At 41.5% G+C, this 15,871-nt stretch overlaps 1 protein-coding gene across 2 annotated transcripts in view; it reads left to right on the forward strand.

Annotated features, from left to right (window-relative positions):
- The first annotated feature begins 573 nt into the window (after positions 1-573).
- The window catches only part of zmiz1a (zinc finger, MIZ-type containing 1a), a 150,200-nt gene continuing 134,902 nt past the window's right edge, over positions 574-15,871 (forward strand). For both annotated transcript variants that reach the window (XM_030155484.1, XM_030155486.1), the window contains exon 1: positions 574-734. The gene's annotated coding sequence lies outside the window, so the exon portion shown is untranslated. The remainder of the gene's footprint in view (positions 735-15,871) is intronic.

Consider the following 15,871-nt stretch of genomic DNA (forward strand, 5'->3'; position numbering starts at 1 on the left):
ATGTTTTGTATGCAGGCTATTAGTCTGTAGCTACTTAGTACTTTTGTAGTAGGTGATAACCCTTTACTAATAAATTTATGAATTTAATTTCTCTGTTTAGTTTGTATATCTTACAGAATGGTGAAGATTATACTGTTGCATAGTTGTAAAGAGTATTTTTTTTTAAAAAATTAATATTATTATTGTTATTATTGTTGTTATCATCAGAAAGTACCAATAGGTAAGGATTAAGATAGATATTATTTACTGTTACATTTATTATTTATTGGAGAGTAAGAGGGCTAAACCCAGAAACAGATAAAAGCATGAATAATGTGGTGCATGTGTTTAGTATGAGGCTAAGGTAACAGGGATGTAATAAGACAGAGGCAGACATAACAGGGCTGTAGCCGCAGTCCCCTCCGGTGTGAAACGTGCTGTTAGCAAGCCATTAGCGTGTACTTACCCCTTTAACACACGGTGCCCTTCCGCCGGGATCCGGGCCGTGTTTTGTGGGCAGCCGCGGAGCACGGCTCTCTGGTAACTGAATAGCCAGTGTAATCTGACACTTCAACTTGCCGTGCTCTACGGTAGTTGATTCAGTCACTCACTCACACCGTCTCCGGGGCTCTCACGTCGGCTTTGTGAAGTGGAAGACAGAGGCAGAGCGGAGGACGGAGGAGAAGCCGTAAACACGAGGGGTTTTTACCAGGAAACCAAACGCGGATTTTACCCCACTGAGCTCCGAGCTGAAAGTAAGTTTCGCGCCCGGTTTTGTCTGCTTTTTGTGTTGTTGTTGCTGCAAACGCGGGGTCGGAACGTGCGTGCGGGGGTTAGCTCAAGATGGGGTTCGCCTCCCGCTGGACGGACACTACCTGCTAACAATAGGGTGACCTCCGAGAAACCTCCGGCAGCCGACGGTGAACTCGTGTCAGGGGGCAGATTCAGTTTGTTCCGCGCGGACGGTATCGCAGCGGCGTGATTTACAGCCCGCTGTTGTATCCTGTGTTTGCATGACTTAGGCTCGAGCGAAATAGGCAAAAGTCCGCGTGTCTGCAGCAACATGTCACGAGAGGCAGAGAGATGATAGGAGAGGAATTTGCAGGTGTTTGTGTGGGTGAATGTGTCCGTCAGCTGATGACACGTCTGATGCTAAACTGAGAATGTATGTCACTTAGCTAACAGTCCACTATGTATGTGTGTATGTGTGTGTGTGTGTGTGTGTGTGTGTGTGTGTGTGTGTGTGTGTGTGTGTGTGTGTCGAGGCTTGTCGACTCCCTTGAAGCTTATTATCGGCTACCTGTTGTAATGCAATTAGCAAGCATGTCTGTCTGCTACCTTTGTTAGGTCTGCTTAAATAAGACGCATGTAACGCAGCTTCAGGTGCACTGATATGGCTAATAGTGGGGATTAGATCCGTGCAGGATTCATTCAGAGATCAATGACTCCCAATGTGGGGTCATTAGAGTCCTAAAGGGGTCTCCACTGGGATAAACATAGCTCACAGAAAGTAAATGCATTCTGATGTCAGATAGATAATGCAAGGGTTGGACTATAATGCATGTGGCTGTAATGTGTTAACCCTCCCCTTCAATCTGACTCCCCCCCTCCTCATCCTCAACCCCCTCCTCACAAGCCCACCTTAACATTTCCACTAAGAAATGGGTCTTTCACCCTGGATTCCTTGACATCAAACAATCTGAATCCTATTTTCTAATCTCTGTCTTGTGTGGATGAGCAGCAGCCCCTCATCGCCTCAAGTCTGGCGGACCCTCCCCGTTAAATTCCTCCGTCTGGATGTGAGGCCAGCCGGGGCAGAGTGAGGCAGAAGAGGGGGGGGGGTCCTGGCAGGAGCAGGAGGAGGAGACTGCTGCTCTTTCATTACCATGCACCCTGCTACAGGACAGTTAAACTTTGGGAGGGGGTTAGAGGAAGCTTTGTTAGAAAGCCAGAGAAGTTTAAAGCAGCATAGGAGCAAATTAGGAGGGATTTGTTGCTGCTATCCACTTGTTGACTTTTGCTATTCTGTAACTACCTGTGTATAATGACCTGACAAGGCTACTACAAGTACTTATTAATAGGTGTCACCTGCAGCAGTTAACTCCCCTTTCCTAAAATACCTGACACACTTACAGTTGAAGTAAACACTGCATGCGTACAAAAACACAGCGTTTCTTGCAGAGCGATTGCATTGGATTGCAAATGTTCTTGTTACTGTGTCCACTCTCTTGCTGTGTGTACATCAGTTGAAGTAAACACATTTCCATTGGGTGCACCTTCCCCTGCCTCCTTGGTAATTTTAATAGGTGATGTAATGAAATTGTTTCAGCAGAAACACTTGTCGGCAGCAGCACATTAATTAGTGCCGGATTTTTTTGTTGTTTTTTTTTTTTTTCTTCCTTCATCTTCTTCTCTTTCTCCTGACAAACTGAGGCGGTGTTAGTCATCTCAAGAAAGCATGAAAAGAAGGCACGCTTGTTCGGAGTAGGTTACCTGATAAATTGTGAAAGAAAGAGGGCAAGGAATTAAAGCCATCTGCAACTGTTTCAAACTTGGATGTGTGTTTATGTGAGTATGAGAGTTTTCTTTCCTTCTGTTGACTCTCCTGGGGCCTCTGCAACCAGCCAGCCAGGCTGCGAGACAAGACAGGAGAGTGTCGGCTTCACTAAACAGGCTAAAGGCTGACTCACTTTGAAAGGAAATTTGGGGTTTTCTCAAAGACTGCTGCTCTATATGGGACTGCGTGCTAATGTCGGTACTCGCTGGAGGTCTCGTCCACGCCATCAGTTGGAGATTGTCGCTCAAAATAAAAGAGATGACGTCAAAAGAGAAACAAATGATAAAGTAATAAATCAGAGATACTGTGATGCGATGGCAGTCAGCCTGCATACTTAGAATATTGCAGATGGCTGTAGCTTAAACATCCACTCTGTGCAGTTTGATTTCAGTGACATGGAACAGCAAGGTGTAAAGCATACATGCTTGACATACATGCATACAACATGTTTATGTTTATGTTTATGTTTACGCATTTGGCAGACGCTTTTTTCCAAAGCGACTTACAGGGGAAAACCAATTAAATCACTCAATCAATCAAATTTTATTTATATAGCGCCAGATCACAAGAAAGTTATCTCTTGACATTTTATATATCGAGTTGGTCAAAACCAGACTCTAAGTCAATTCTACAGAAACCCAACAGAATCCTCCAGGAGCAAACACTTGTGACTGGTGACAGTGGCGAGGAAAAACTTCCCTTTAACAGGCAGAAACCTCGAGCAGACCCAGACTCCTGGAGGATGGCCGTCTGCCTTGACCAGTTGGGGTTAAAGAGAGAGGGTAGAGAAGGGGAAAAAGAGAGAGCGATAGAGATAGGGACTGGGGGAGAGGGGGAGAAGGGGGGGAGTAGGGGGAGACACATGGAGGCGGTTGAGGATAAGTGAGTGGTGATGATGAGGGCAGGGAAGAGGCCGGACCACCGCAGCAGGTCCAGAGATAATCGTGAAAGAATCTGTGGTTGTCCTGGGAAAAACCTTATTAGAATATTTAAAATGGAATGTTTGAAAGTGCTAGGACAGGAGGTGCTCTCGGAAGAGCTGGGTCTTCAGGAGCTTCTTGAAGATAGGCAGGGATGACTCTGTTCTTGTAGCACTTGGTAGAGCGTTCCACCAACGTGGAACGACCCATGAAAAGAGCCTGGATTGTCTTGTACAAGGTCTGGGGACCACCAGACTACGTTCCCCAGACGAGCGGAGTGGTCGTGGGGCGACATAAGCTTTTATTAGTGCACCTAAGTAGACAGGAGCAGACCCACGGAGAATTTTGTAGGCTAGGATTAAAGATTTGAATTTGATGCGGGCAGCTATGGGTAGCCAGTGTAACTCAATGAGTAAGGGGGTGACATGTGCCCTTTTAGGCTGATTGAAGACCAGACGCGCTGCTGCATTCTGGACCATCTGTAGTGGTTTGACAACACAAGCTGGGAGGCCCGTTAGAAGAGCATTGCAGTAGTCAAGACGGGAGATAACCATAGTCTGCACCAGGAGCTGGGTGGCCTGTTCGGTTAGGTATGGCCTGATCTTTCTTAGGTTGAACAGAGTGAAACGGCATGATCGGGTGACAGAGGCAACGTGATCCGTGAAGGTCAACTGATTATCAATCATGACTCCCAAGTTACGTACTACACTGGTAGGAGCCAGAGGTATGGAGTCAATAGTGATGGAGATGTCCAGCTGTATGGTTGGCTTAGCTGGGAAGACCAGCAGTTCAGTTTTGGACAGGTTCAGCTGAAGGTGATGGGCTTTCATCCATGCAGATATGTCAGAGAGACAATCTGAGATCCGCACTGAGACTGTGGAGTCATCAGGTGGGAATGACAGATAGAGCTGGGTATCATCAGCATAGCAATGATATGAGAAGCCGTGTGAGTGGATGATCTGACCGAGTGAGGTGGTGTATATGGCAAAAAGGAGGGGGCCCAACACAGAGCCTTGGGGGACCCCCGTGGTGAGGCGGTGAACTGCTGATGTGTGCCCTAGCCAGGACACACTGAAGGACCGACCAGTAAGGTAAGATTGAAACCAGGAGTGTGCGTGGCCTGTGATGCCCATGTTCCAGAGTATGGATAACAGGATATCATGATTGACAGTGTCAAATGCTGCTGATAAGTCCAGTAGAATGAGTACTGAAGACTTGGCTGCTGCTCTAGCCTCTTTCAAGGTCGCAGACAACAGAGCCGTTTCAGTGGAGTGGCCGATTTTGAAGCCAGATTGGTTGATGTCCAGGAGGTTATTTTGGGAGAGGAATTCTGTGACCTGTTTGAAAACAGCCCTTTCGATGATCTTAGAAAGGTATGGGAGGAGTGAGACTGGTCGATAATTCTCCACTTGAGTGGGGGTGAGGGAAGGTTTTTTGAGTAGTGGTGTTACCTGCGCTTGTTTAAATACTGTAGGAAATGTTCCTGAAGTCAGTGAAGCATTAATCACATGTGTGATTGGTGCTGTGATAGTAGGGGCAACAGACTGTAAGAGGTTGGATGGAATAGGGTCCAACAGGCATGTTGTAGGACGGCTAGAGGAAAGGAGTTTAGACACCTCGTTCTCTGTGAGGGGAGTAAATGAGGGGAATGACGCAGTTGGGCTTTATCAGTTGAGTTAGTAGTAGCCATAGTCAGGGGAGAGGAAGCAGTGTGTGATGATGATGATGTTGAAGAAGGAGGCGTGCAGTCTATGGGTGGATCAGTGAACTGACTGCTGATAGTAGACACTTTATTTGTGAAAAATGAAGCAAAATTGTCAACATACGTGATTGAATAGAAAACGCACATTTCAGACTGATTATTAATTTGTATTGTCACTGCAATTGCAATATTGTATGACTTGTATGACTTTTTTTGCCAAATCATGCAGACCTTGCACAATGTTTTTCTGTGGTTGAACTTGGTCAGAGGTGGTATCGTCCTGGTCCTGTGCACTGCGCCTTCAACTCGTTAAAGTAAATATAACCAAATGAAGAAAATGACATTTATCCTGCTACTGTTAAAATGCATTAATAATGACTTTATCATGCAAAATCAGATCATGTATGACAGATGTGTTATGCTATCAGTTTATGGCAGTATGTCTCTGTGGGAGCAGCAGCATGAAGGTGACTATGATACCATGCAAAGATTGTTAAGATGTTTTTCATGAAGACACCAATCAGAGTTTTGTCAAGACCTGCGCAGTGCACAAAATCTGGTGGAGGTGGCTACCTTGCAAATATCTGTTGTGGAAAATTCCTGTAGTATACTGCAACTACTTTAGGACAAGCAGAGAATACTACTTAAAATCTGTGCCAACACTTAAATGCCATTTATTTGTTGACAGTCATTCCTTGTCCTCATCCAGTATTGTATGTGCTGTAAAGAAATCCTCTTGTTTACACCGTTAGAAATGTTAGAAATCGGGGACAAACAGTACAGGCAGTGTTTCCCTGCTGAGCTGCAGGGTACAGATACATCCTGGTAGTTGCATTTCCAGGACTAAACAATGGCAATAAAGCTTCCACTGCAGGACAAAGCCACACACTTGTTTGGGCTAACCAAGCCTGAAGCTTCATATTAAGGGATTGCAAGAAAAATGTGGTTCTACACAGAACTTTGTCCACTGTTTCTTACATTGACGATACAACAAGGAGAGGTATCTGTTTATACAAATAATGCACAATGAACCCAGGAGGTTGTGTTTTTGTTGCTTTGACTGTCAGCAGGATTACTCAACTACTGCACAGATTTTCATCAGACTTGGTGGAAGGGAAAGGGATGAGCCTTAAAACCCTGTTTGTAGAAATGTTACATAGATCCATACATATTACTTTGCTTAGACCATTTGATTGTATTACAATACTGTGCAGGATTAGTGAGGGTATGGTCTCTCATGGTGCCTTTCTAGTTTTCATTACTGATTAATATGCTGGTTTGTGTTTTGATTAATCCAATTATTATGTTTATGAAGTGTGAGAAAATACTGAAAATAGCTGCTCTACTTTCCTCAAGAGAAATTAATTTAGCTTTCTCATTTTGCTTATCTGATTGATGAATCAAATACCTCCAAGATTACTTTGATTATAATATTTGAAAAAGAAAATCTTTAAATGGAAGGATTTTCCTGAGTCTTTTTAGGCTTTGGTGCAGCCATTTTCATGTGATTTTGGGAAGCACAGATGCCAAATTAATGTTAAAATCAATGTGAAGAGAATCACAATGAAATAAATGACCTATCTCAGATCTAGAGTTTGGAGATCATCTACAGTGGGTAACTTTTTATTGTTTTATGTGTTATCAGGTCTAGTTTCTCTGGGTTTTTGTACACATACAGTGTAACAACGCAAATAATTGTCTAAATGTAGCTTATGTGAAATTGTAGATTCTTTATTGAATAATGTAATTTTTTGGTATGAAAGGACACAAAATCATCCCTAGTGATGCACCTATGTCTTCCACAAACTAAATCGAAATATGTAAAATATATGAAAAAATAATGCACAGATTTTAGCACCCCCCCCACCCCCCCACCCCCACACACACACACACAAACACACTGACAGACTGCAAAGACAGCATCCATGTGCTTTACAGACTCAAGGAAACCCCTGAAATAGTCACACACTACTGAAGTAATTGACTCACTATTGCAGCACTGATGTTTATATCCGAAGCAGAAGCAACAGATGAATAAGAAAAGAACATTAGGATACTACGAACCAATATGGAGGCTTTATAGTATTAAGTAAAACACTTGAAGTTTTTTAAAAAACCTCTCTTTATCACTCATCAGTGATTGTAAAACAGGTCAGGCAACAAGTTCTTTCACAAATTAAATGAGGAACATGGTTTTTAACACCTGCAGCTACTTCCACTGTGCTTACTCACAGATACAGTAAGTTAGTGCACCTTACACTGTATCTTTGAACTTGTTCAAAGCAATAAGATAACGCAGATTAAAAGGGTGTATGGGAAAAAATGGCTAATTGCTTGTGTCTGAGTAATTAGCTTTTTGTTACTCGGCAATTTTACCGTGTTTATGTGTCGGCACAGCTGTAGCCCGCTAAGCACTTAAAACCTGGCGAACACTAATCAATGTTTTGACAGCCTGACATTTCATGTAGCGGCTCACATCGTTTTGTGGAGCGCCGTGAAATACTTGCTGCCTGTTCACTTGACATGGATTCTTGTTGTCTGGTGTCTCGCCGTCAGCCTGAACCCACCCACTCGTGTCCTGAGCAGAAGTCAGCTTTTGTTTCTGTCTCTTTTTTTTTTTTTTCCTCTAACGCTTTCTGTCTCACTTGTGGTTCAACTTGGCAGTACTTTTCATCTAGACAGAGCCTTTGTTTTCAGTGTGCCTATTTTGGTCTTTTAATAAGGAAAAAAAATCTTCTGTTGCCTCTCAGCTTTTTAAAGACTAATTTTGAGAATGAGGGCTTCGAGGGAGTCTACGGAGCTGCTGTTGGAAATGTTTCACTTCAAACTGAGGTTGTGCCCTCATGTCAGGCACTTCACTACTTCCTAAGCATTGTAATTGTATCTGTGAGTGTACGGCGCTCGTCAAGTCAAAACCTGGTAATTGCAGTGGAACTAATCTACAGAAAATGAAGCACCCAGATGTAAGTCATCCCGCTGAGTGTGATGACATCAGCTTGGTACAGAGAGCCAAACATGGATCAGCATGAGGAGGCGGGAGTGGAGGGTGTGTGTGTGTGTGTTTGTGTGTGTGTGTGAGTGTGTGTTGGGGGGGTAGAAAACCTCTTCGCCACATGCCTGTGACCGCTGTCCTTAAAGCTGCAGACCTTGGACTGTGGCTGGACTTTGCGGTGGGTTTACTCAGAACAGTCGGTGTGAATAATGCTGAGTCCTTGAACATGTAGCCTCAAGAAGCAACACATGGCATTGTTGAGTGACCATGTAGCTCTCAGGTGTTTGAATATGTTTACCAGTTTGCAGTTAAAGCAGGGCGGTGAAGGAGCACTTGAACTCAGGAAAACCCTTCCCTGGATAAATAAAAGACTGAACAGTGTTGACTCCAGCCACTGTACACAGCCCAGTGGAATAGGGAACTACAGTGACTATAGGAGCCCACAGGCACATTTTTACACTTAGTGGTATCGGTACTTTTCATGCAACATCTGATACTTTAATTTGACATCGAGTAGGTTTACATAACACAGACAAAGATTGCTGTGTTAGGCCAACTAATGCTGGGCTTTGAAAGTACATATAAATGTTAGCTCAACTGAAATTAAAGTTTTAAAGTCAGACTAAAGGCCCATTTATGCTAACATTACGTATGTAAATAGGTATGCCCGTTTCAAATGTTGTCAAGCGTCACTCTGTACTTCCATGCGTTCATTGCAATCAATCCACCATGCCCTGAATTAACATATTGACCAAATACCAAAAAGAAGAGTAAAGTTTTTTTTTTTTTTTGAGAGAAGTCAATAATTACAAACATGGCGATGACAGAGGAGGAATTTCTAATGTTGATACTGACAATGTTAGTTTCTGACCAACTCACACAGTCGCTTTTTTAAATGTTGCACCATTTCTGGAAATTATTTTCTTCAAATCTCAACACTGCCTCCACAATTTCCGGCAGTACTGCTCTGTTTGGGTTTGCATCCACAAGCTACCAGAGGACGGACAAAATACGCACGAAGTGAGGGGACAGACAGGATGCTCCTTTCGTATACATATTTAACGTTGAGCATAAATGGGCCTTAACATACTCAGATAACACCACTGAAAGTTAATCTAGTCCTGCATGTAAACAGACCAGTTGGACTGGAACAGGACGAGGTGTTTCGTGCGTTCGTGCACAAAATCCTGACTTGGCAGTTGAACTGCATGCATCTGATCTACACAAAAAGTGGACTGTACTAAAAGCACGCCATGTACAAATTTGCAACGTTGTCCATTGTTGCACCAGTTTACCACTGGGTTGGTAACTTTCTATCTCACTGCTGACAATTATTGTGGTCTGTGATGTCATATTTCAAACACAAACAGCCCAATACTAATAAGCTGAAAGAGTGCACAGCGCCACCTATCATAGTGGAGGCCACATGATTTCAATGGTAAATCGATAACAGTTCTGTGGATGTAGACTGGGACGAAGACAATAGTCCAATTAAATGGCTTAGATATAGCTCAACTAAACTCAGCATGTAATGTGTAATTTGTCTGTTTGTAGTCACTATTCAGTGCTCTTGAGCAATGCCCTATATTATGCAGGACAACCTTACGTCACACTTAATAGCCTATACACACTATCTGTATTATTACTTAGAGCACTGATAAAAGTATACTCATTTGATAATCCCTTCACTTCACTTATCATGCTTGTATACTTACGTGCTTTTATAATGTAAGTATTTTTTTAATAATCGTACCAGTTTAATGTGAAAACTGACTCATTTGGATGTTTTGAGCCAAGCTGATTATGAGGCATCACTACAAGACTCTTTTACTTTAGTAGGTTCTATCTTCATTCCTGGTTCCCTGGCTGTTCTTTATTTATTGTCTGCTCCAGCTTTTTATATACATATAGCTAATAATGGTCCCAAGCCAGGCATGTATAGTATATGTGTTTTTTTTTTTTTTAATTGAAAAATGTTAAATGTTCTTGCAGCAGGATGCCCAAACCCCCCACTACTCCACTAGGTCTTCAAATGGAGGCAGAATGCTGAATACACTCTTGACCATAGGCTCACTAAGCTTTGCTGACTTTATTTAAAGATAATGGTCAGAAACAACATGAAAATAATGGTAGTACTTTTTTATTAACCACCCCCCACCTGAGCACACATAGGATATATAAGTACACTGAACACCTGAACTTGTTGAAATATTGCATAATTACAGTTTTTTGTTTGATTTAACAGCGTAAATACCTTTCAGTAAAGTTTTGCACTGCAGTTACACAAAATTTTATTATCAAGATATTAATTTTTGTTGTTTGTTCTAATGTTGGACATCTGTGTTTTAGTTTGTTTTTTAGATAGTTGTGTCAGTATCAGTCTTGTAGCATCATGATCCCGATCAAAGCCCAAGTTCACATTTGAAGCCGGAGCCCACCCGGCATCAGGGACACCGGGTCTTCTAAGTGCTTCACTCCCCTGTCTCAGAGAAAAGCAGAGTGCAGAGAGAGGAGAGAGAAGTTTCTGGCCTGCCCTGTCACTGTCTCATGCATGTTTGATTTGATGTTCCTTGAGAAATGAGCGCAGGGGACGTCACAATGGCCATGTCCTGTTCCCATCCGTTGAGACGCTGGGACCTCTGAATCATAAATGACACCCTGCTTCACCAGGAACAATATGAGAGTCAGAGCCCGCACAGGAGGAACAAAATGTTCCCTCTATCCATCCATCCATTCGCCCACTGCTGCTGCCTGCACTCAAGAGTTCTCACCATCGCAAGCAATTACCCTCACTTTTTTTACTGCTGATGAAATCCTCCTAGAGCCTGTCTCAGCTGCGTTTGTGTGTGTCTGTCTTGGCAAGACCGAAAGATGAAGGGCTAGAGAGAAAAAGAGATAGTATGTGTCTGAGTGAGTGGCGTTGGCATGTGTCTGTTTGGCTTGTAAATCCTGTTTAAGCCAAACAAACTCATTGTCTTCATTCTCCAACTGTGTATGCGTGTGCCCCCCCCCCCCCCCCCCCCCCCCCCCTCCTTTGCCTCCTTTTTTGAGTTGTAAGTACAGTCACTAATTAGTCCCCTCTCCCTCTTCATGCTGGGTCAGTGGGTTTTCGGTTGCACCACTGATCTGCTGTGTTTGCCTTGTCTCTCCTGATACCGGAGCATGCCTGCAAGCCAGCGTCGACTGCAGCCTCTTCCAAGAGGTCTTCACACCTTCCACAGTGTCCCACATGAGTTCATTTGCCAGACAGACACTCAGGACTAGGCTTGCCTTAGAGCCTTTCTCTAATGCCTGCAGTACCTGAGTTCATGCCAGGCATTAGACTCAGCTAAAACCTTTACTACTGCTAACCACAGCCTGTATCAAAGAAGTGTATGTCGCCTTTATGCAAGAACCCATGGGTTTCCAGACTATTAATTTGTCACCATATCCATTTTGATGCCAGAAGCAATCATTGTCATTCCTGATCCATACTAGAAACCTTATTGGCTCTTTGCATGTCAAAATGCAGCTACTTCCTGTCACAAGCAATTTCCAGCCATTTTGCGAATGTAACTATATAAATAATGTCATCTGGTTAACAAGCTAACTGTAGCTAACATTGGCTAGCAAACTAATTACAGTTTTCCAGTCCAACACTGAAACAGCAAAGTATATTTTAAAAACCTTAAAGATAAAATTTTTCTGAAAACATGTTTGTCCCAGCAGCTACAGAAGCCAAAGAAAATGCAGCTAATCTTGTGTTTTATCAACACATACTTATCAGCATAATAAACCTACAAAAAAAGAAAAGCACATATTTATGCATGTATTCACGTATTTAGCAAGACTGAATATAGTCTTAATAAAACAATTACCATTCTTTTTTTTGTTTTGTTTTTTAAAATCTATGAAGTATTATTTTGTTTAGAAATACTGGTTTCAGGAAGTAGTTGCATTGACACATGTATAGAATAAATCAGGTTTCTGGTATAGCCCCAGGAGTGACAACTATATTAGCATGATAACACTAAGATAATGCTACTTCAAAACACTGCTTCTGAGGAGATGTTATGTGAAATGCCAAAATGTCATTCCAGATAGTTGCAAAAATGTTGATGCATACAGTTGTGTTTTTGTGTGTTTAAGTCAACTTTAAGTGATGTGTAGGAATAATAATTAGCGCTAGCAGGCCTGATTAGCAGGCTAAACAACTGCCTGACGACTGACTGATTTTGACACAATAGTGAAGTAATGCTAATTTTAGCTAGCTAACATATGCTAATGCAGTTTGAATTTTATGAAACATTTTTGTGATTAAAATCTTTTGACAATTTGTGTAACCTCTCAACCATAACTACACTAGAAAAGTCCTTTTTATTGAATAAACATAAATTCTGAAGGTCTGACACTGAAAGTGAGCTAATGAGCTAGTTTTTATTCAGTCAGTAAAAGGCCAGTCGATGGACATGGAAGCCTATTAGCCTTAGAATATTATTATCTGAGCAATTATTTATTGTTGAGTCCAAATAGAATAAATGAGACCACAATGCTTCCTATAAAAAAGTGACTTACTTGTATAGATTTCTAGAGAGGAGCTGATGTTTTTATGAATGGAGCCTGGATTTTTTGGGAGGTTTCCTCTAGTGTACATCAGTGGTATTACTACTACTCACATACATGTGTATTCAGACCATGGTTGTTTCCTCTTGCTACTTTCTTACTGGTCACAGTGGAGTCAATAAGGTACAACTTGTTACTGTTGATCTCCAAACACTACCAGTACAAAGGTGATGCAAGTGAACTTTACAGAAATGAACGGTACACAGTTTGTCACAGTTTACACAGCATGTTGGGACTCTGTTGTGATTTATTATATAAAGATAATATGCTTCGTGCTGTGTTTATAATATCATTTTTGTGACTTGTCTAGTCGGTTCTGTTGTCTCTTACTGTGATGCTGGTTTTCTGGTGGAGGTTGCGTGGGAGATGGAGAGTGATGGCAAAGATTCTCTGAGGGCGGTAAAATTGTCTCTAACACGACCTCCAGGGATACATTCTTCCTTCTATTCTGACAAAGTAAATTAACTAGGACTTACTAATGCAAAGGAACAGCAGTTATTCTTGCAATTTCTCTGTTGTGGGGGGAGTCGTGCAGTATCTGCTCTCAAATAATGGTAATGCTTTAGCATGCAAGTGCCGCACAAGATGAAATGTTTTCTCTTTAATTGTAGCTGGTAGACACGACCACTCACTAGGTGCTGATTTTCCACTTGTGCTTTTGCTCCGTTAATGAAGCCAGTTGTGGTTGTTACAGAGAGCCACTAAATCATAATGCCACCTAACATTGAGCTCCACTGCCACAGCTGTAGACTATTTTGCTTTTCGACATCGCTCAGTGACAGAAAAGTCTATTACTGTATGCAGTGTGTTTGCCCGTTTGGTGCCCTCCCTTCGTTTTTGACACTGGCGATTGAGCCAGGCGCTTTCCCAGGGTTCTAAGGACTGACATCCCTTTCATTTTCCCGCCTGGGCGGCTCAGATAAAGGGGCATATTTTAAACCTCTGTGTGGATACACCAACTGTAAAGGGAGACGGGCTGGTGGGCTGGGCCACAGCAACAGAATTAACTTCACAGGGAGGGTGAAAGAGGGATGGAGGAGGAAGGTGGTGGTAGGGGGGCGCGTTGGGGTGATGAGGAGTGAAACAAGTGCAGAGGCAAAGAATCTGAAAATCCACTTTATTAAACAATGATCTCAGCAAAGCACAGTGTATTGGAGGGAAAGGTACAACAAGGAAAAGCAAAGAAAGAGATAAAGTGTAGCTGGCTGCAGACTTGGATAGACTTTGTAAGAAAATGCACCGCAAATATCACTAACATTATCTGCAATCTCAGCACAGATAACCCATCTCTGTTGTTTATTCCCGGTCTATTAAAGGGGCAATGTGTTTCACCACTTTTTTCCCCTCATCTCCTCCCTTTACAAGTATGTCCTCCTAGTAAACTAAAGCCACGCTGGAAGCCGTTGTTTATCATATCAGTAATGAGAGCAGGCTAATCGTGTGTATTCCGGAGACAGCAATGATACACTGCTTGGCGCTTGCCAGGGATCAGCCTCTAAACAATGTTTATCATTGTCTCCCAGGGCTCTTTAATTATCTGGCAACATTATTGACAAAACAGCAAGGGTCTCTGTGTTTTATGACTTTAAAGCATGCTGGTATAGCTATTGTTCACTAATGTGTTTGTGCTTCAGCAATTGGATTTGATCTAATTATGGAAGCATATGTTTGCAGTATGCTTTAACTTAAATATGTTTTGATTGATTTTGAAGAATATGGTTGTAAGTAATGATTATTTTTTTCTAAAACTGATTAATCTTCAGGATGGTCAGTTGATTTATGAATTATCTAGGGCTGCAACCAAAAAGTATTGTTAATTATTTTCACAATTAGTCCATTATTTGTTTTGTCTGAGTGCTAGAAAATGGAGAAAAACTCTTTAAAAGACCAAAATAACTTTAATGTCATGTTTGGTCCACAATTCAAAGGACAGAAGCTGGAACATATTCACGTAGAAATCACTTAAACTATTAATTGATAATAAAAATAGTAACTGTTGATTGCTTTTGTCGTCAATAACTAAACGATTAATGGTTGGAGAAACACTCCACATGGGTATCAGTCACAAATGATCAGTAATGCTACCAATTGTGATGCCTTGGCTTCAATACTAGGTCCTAAACAATAATATAAGTAAGTCCTTAAAATAGGTCTAACATCAAGCGAAGTGTGATTTTTGACATTGATTGGATTCAGTGCTTGGGTGAAGCTTGTTGAATCGTGACAAAATTAGGAACTCTACATATAAAGGTGTTGCACTCAAAAAACATCAGAAAACCTGAAAGCATCAGCCAGTATTTTTCTTTATTTATACTAGGTGCTTTGCCAAAGTCCGATGGCAGCGCAGCAGGACATGAAATAGGTCCTAAATTGCATTGGTAATAGTGTTAGAAAAGTCCTAACTTGTTGAAAGCTGCACAAGACATATTAGCCTAACTGATTATCAAGTAGCCCCTGAATAATTTCCTGTCACCAACAGATCTATTAATGGTCTGATCCTTTTAGCTTTAATAGACTATAGGGTTTGTGGAAATGGCCAAATTGAACTGATAAGACACAAGATAAAGAAAATAAATGACATCCAAAACCACTGTTGGGAGGTGTTTTCCACTGTTTTCTGGCATTTCCTATGAGATGTTTAATCAGTCATTTTCCCCCTAAGTGTAATTTCTAGTATAAGATAAGATGAGATAAGATATGACTTTATTGATCCCACTGTGGGGAATTGCAGTATTTACAGCAGCAAAACTACAAAAAACAAAGTGCAGATAGTCAGAAACACTGAAATGACTGAGTAAAAATGGAGAATCTTCTATTTATGTTACTTGTTATTTACACATATACATATTATTGACATATTTTCTAGGGGTGTGTATTGGTAAGAATATGGCGATATGATGCAAATTACAATACAAGGATCACAATACGATATATCATGATATATCGTGATACTGTTAAAAAGGCAATTTTTTGTTTCTTTTTTTTTTTTCTTAAATGATTATTTCCTTGAAGAATTACACCAGAAATATGCACAAATACTTCACACATTTTTATTTGATCAGAAAAGAATCTAATGCCATATCACAAAATTTTCCTGTGTTTAAACTTAAATTATGTTT

This window comes from Sphaeramia orbicularis, chromosome 15 (assembly GCF_902148855.1).
Source record: "Sphaeramia orbicularis chromosome 15, fSphaOr1.1, whole genome shotgun sequence".
NCBI lineage: Eukaryota > Metazoa > Chordata > Actinopteri > Kurtiformes > Apogonidae > Sphaeramia > Sphaeramia orbicularis.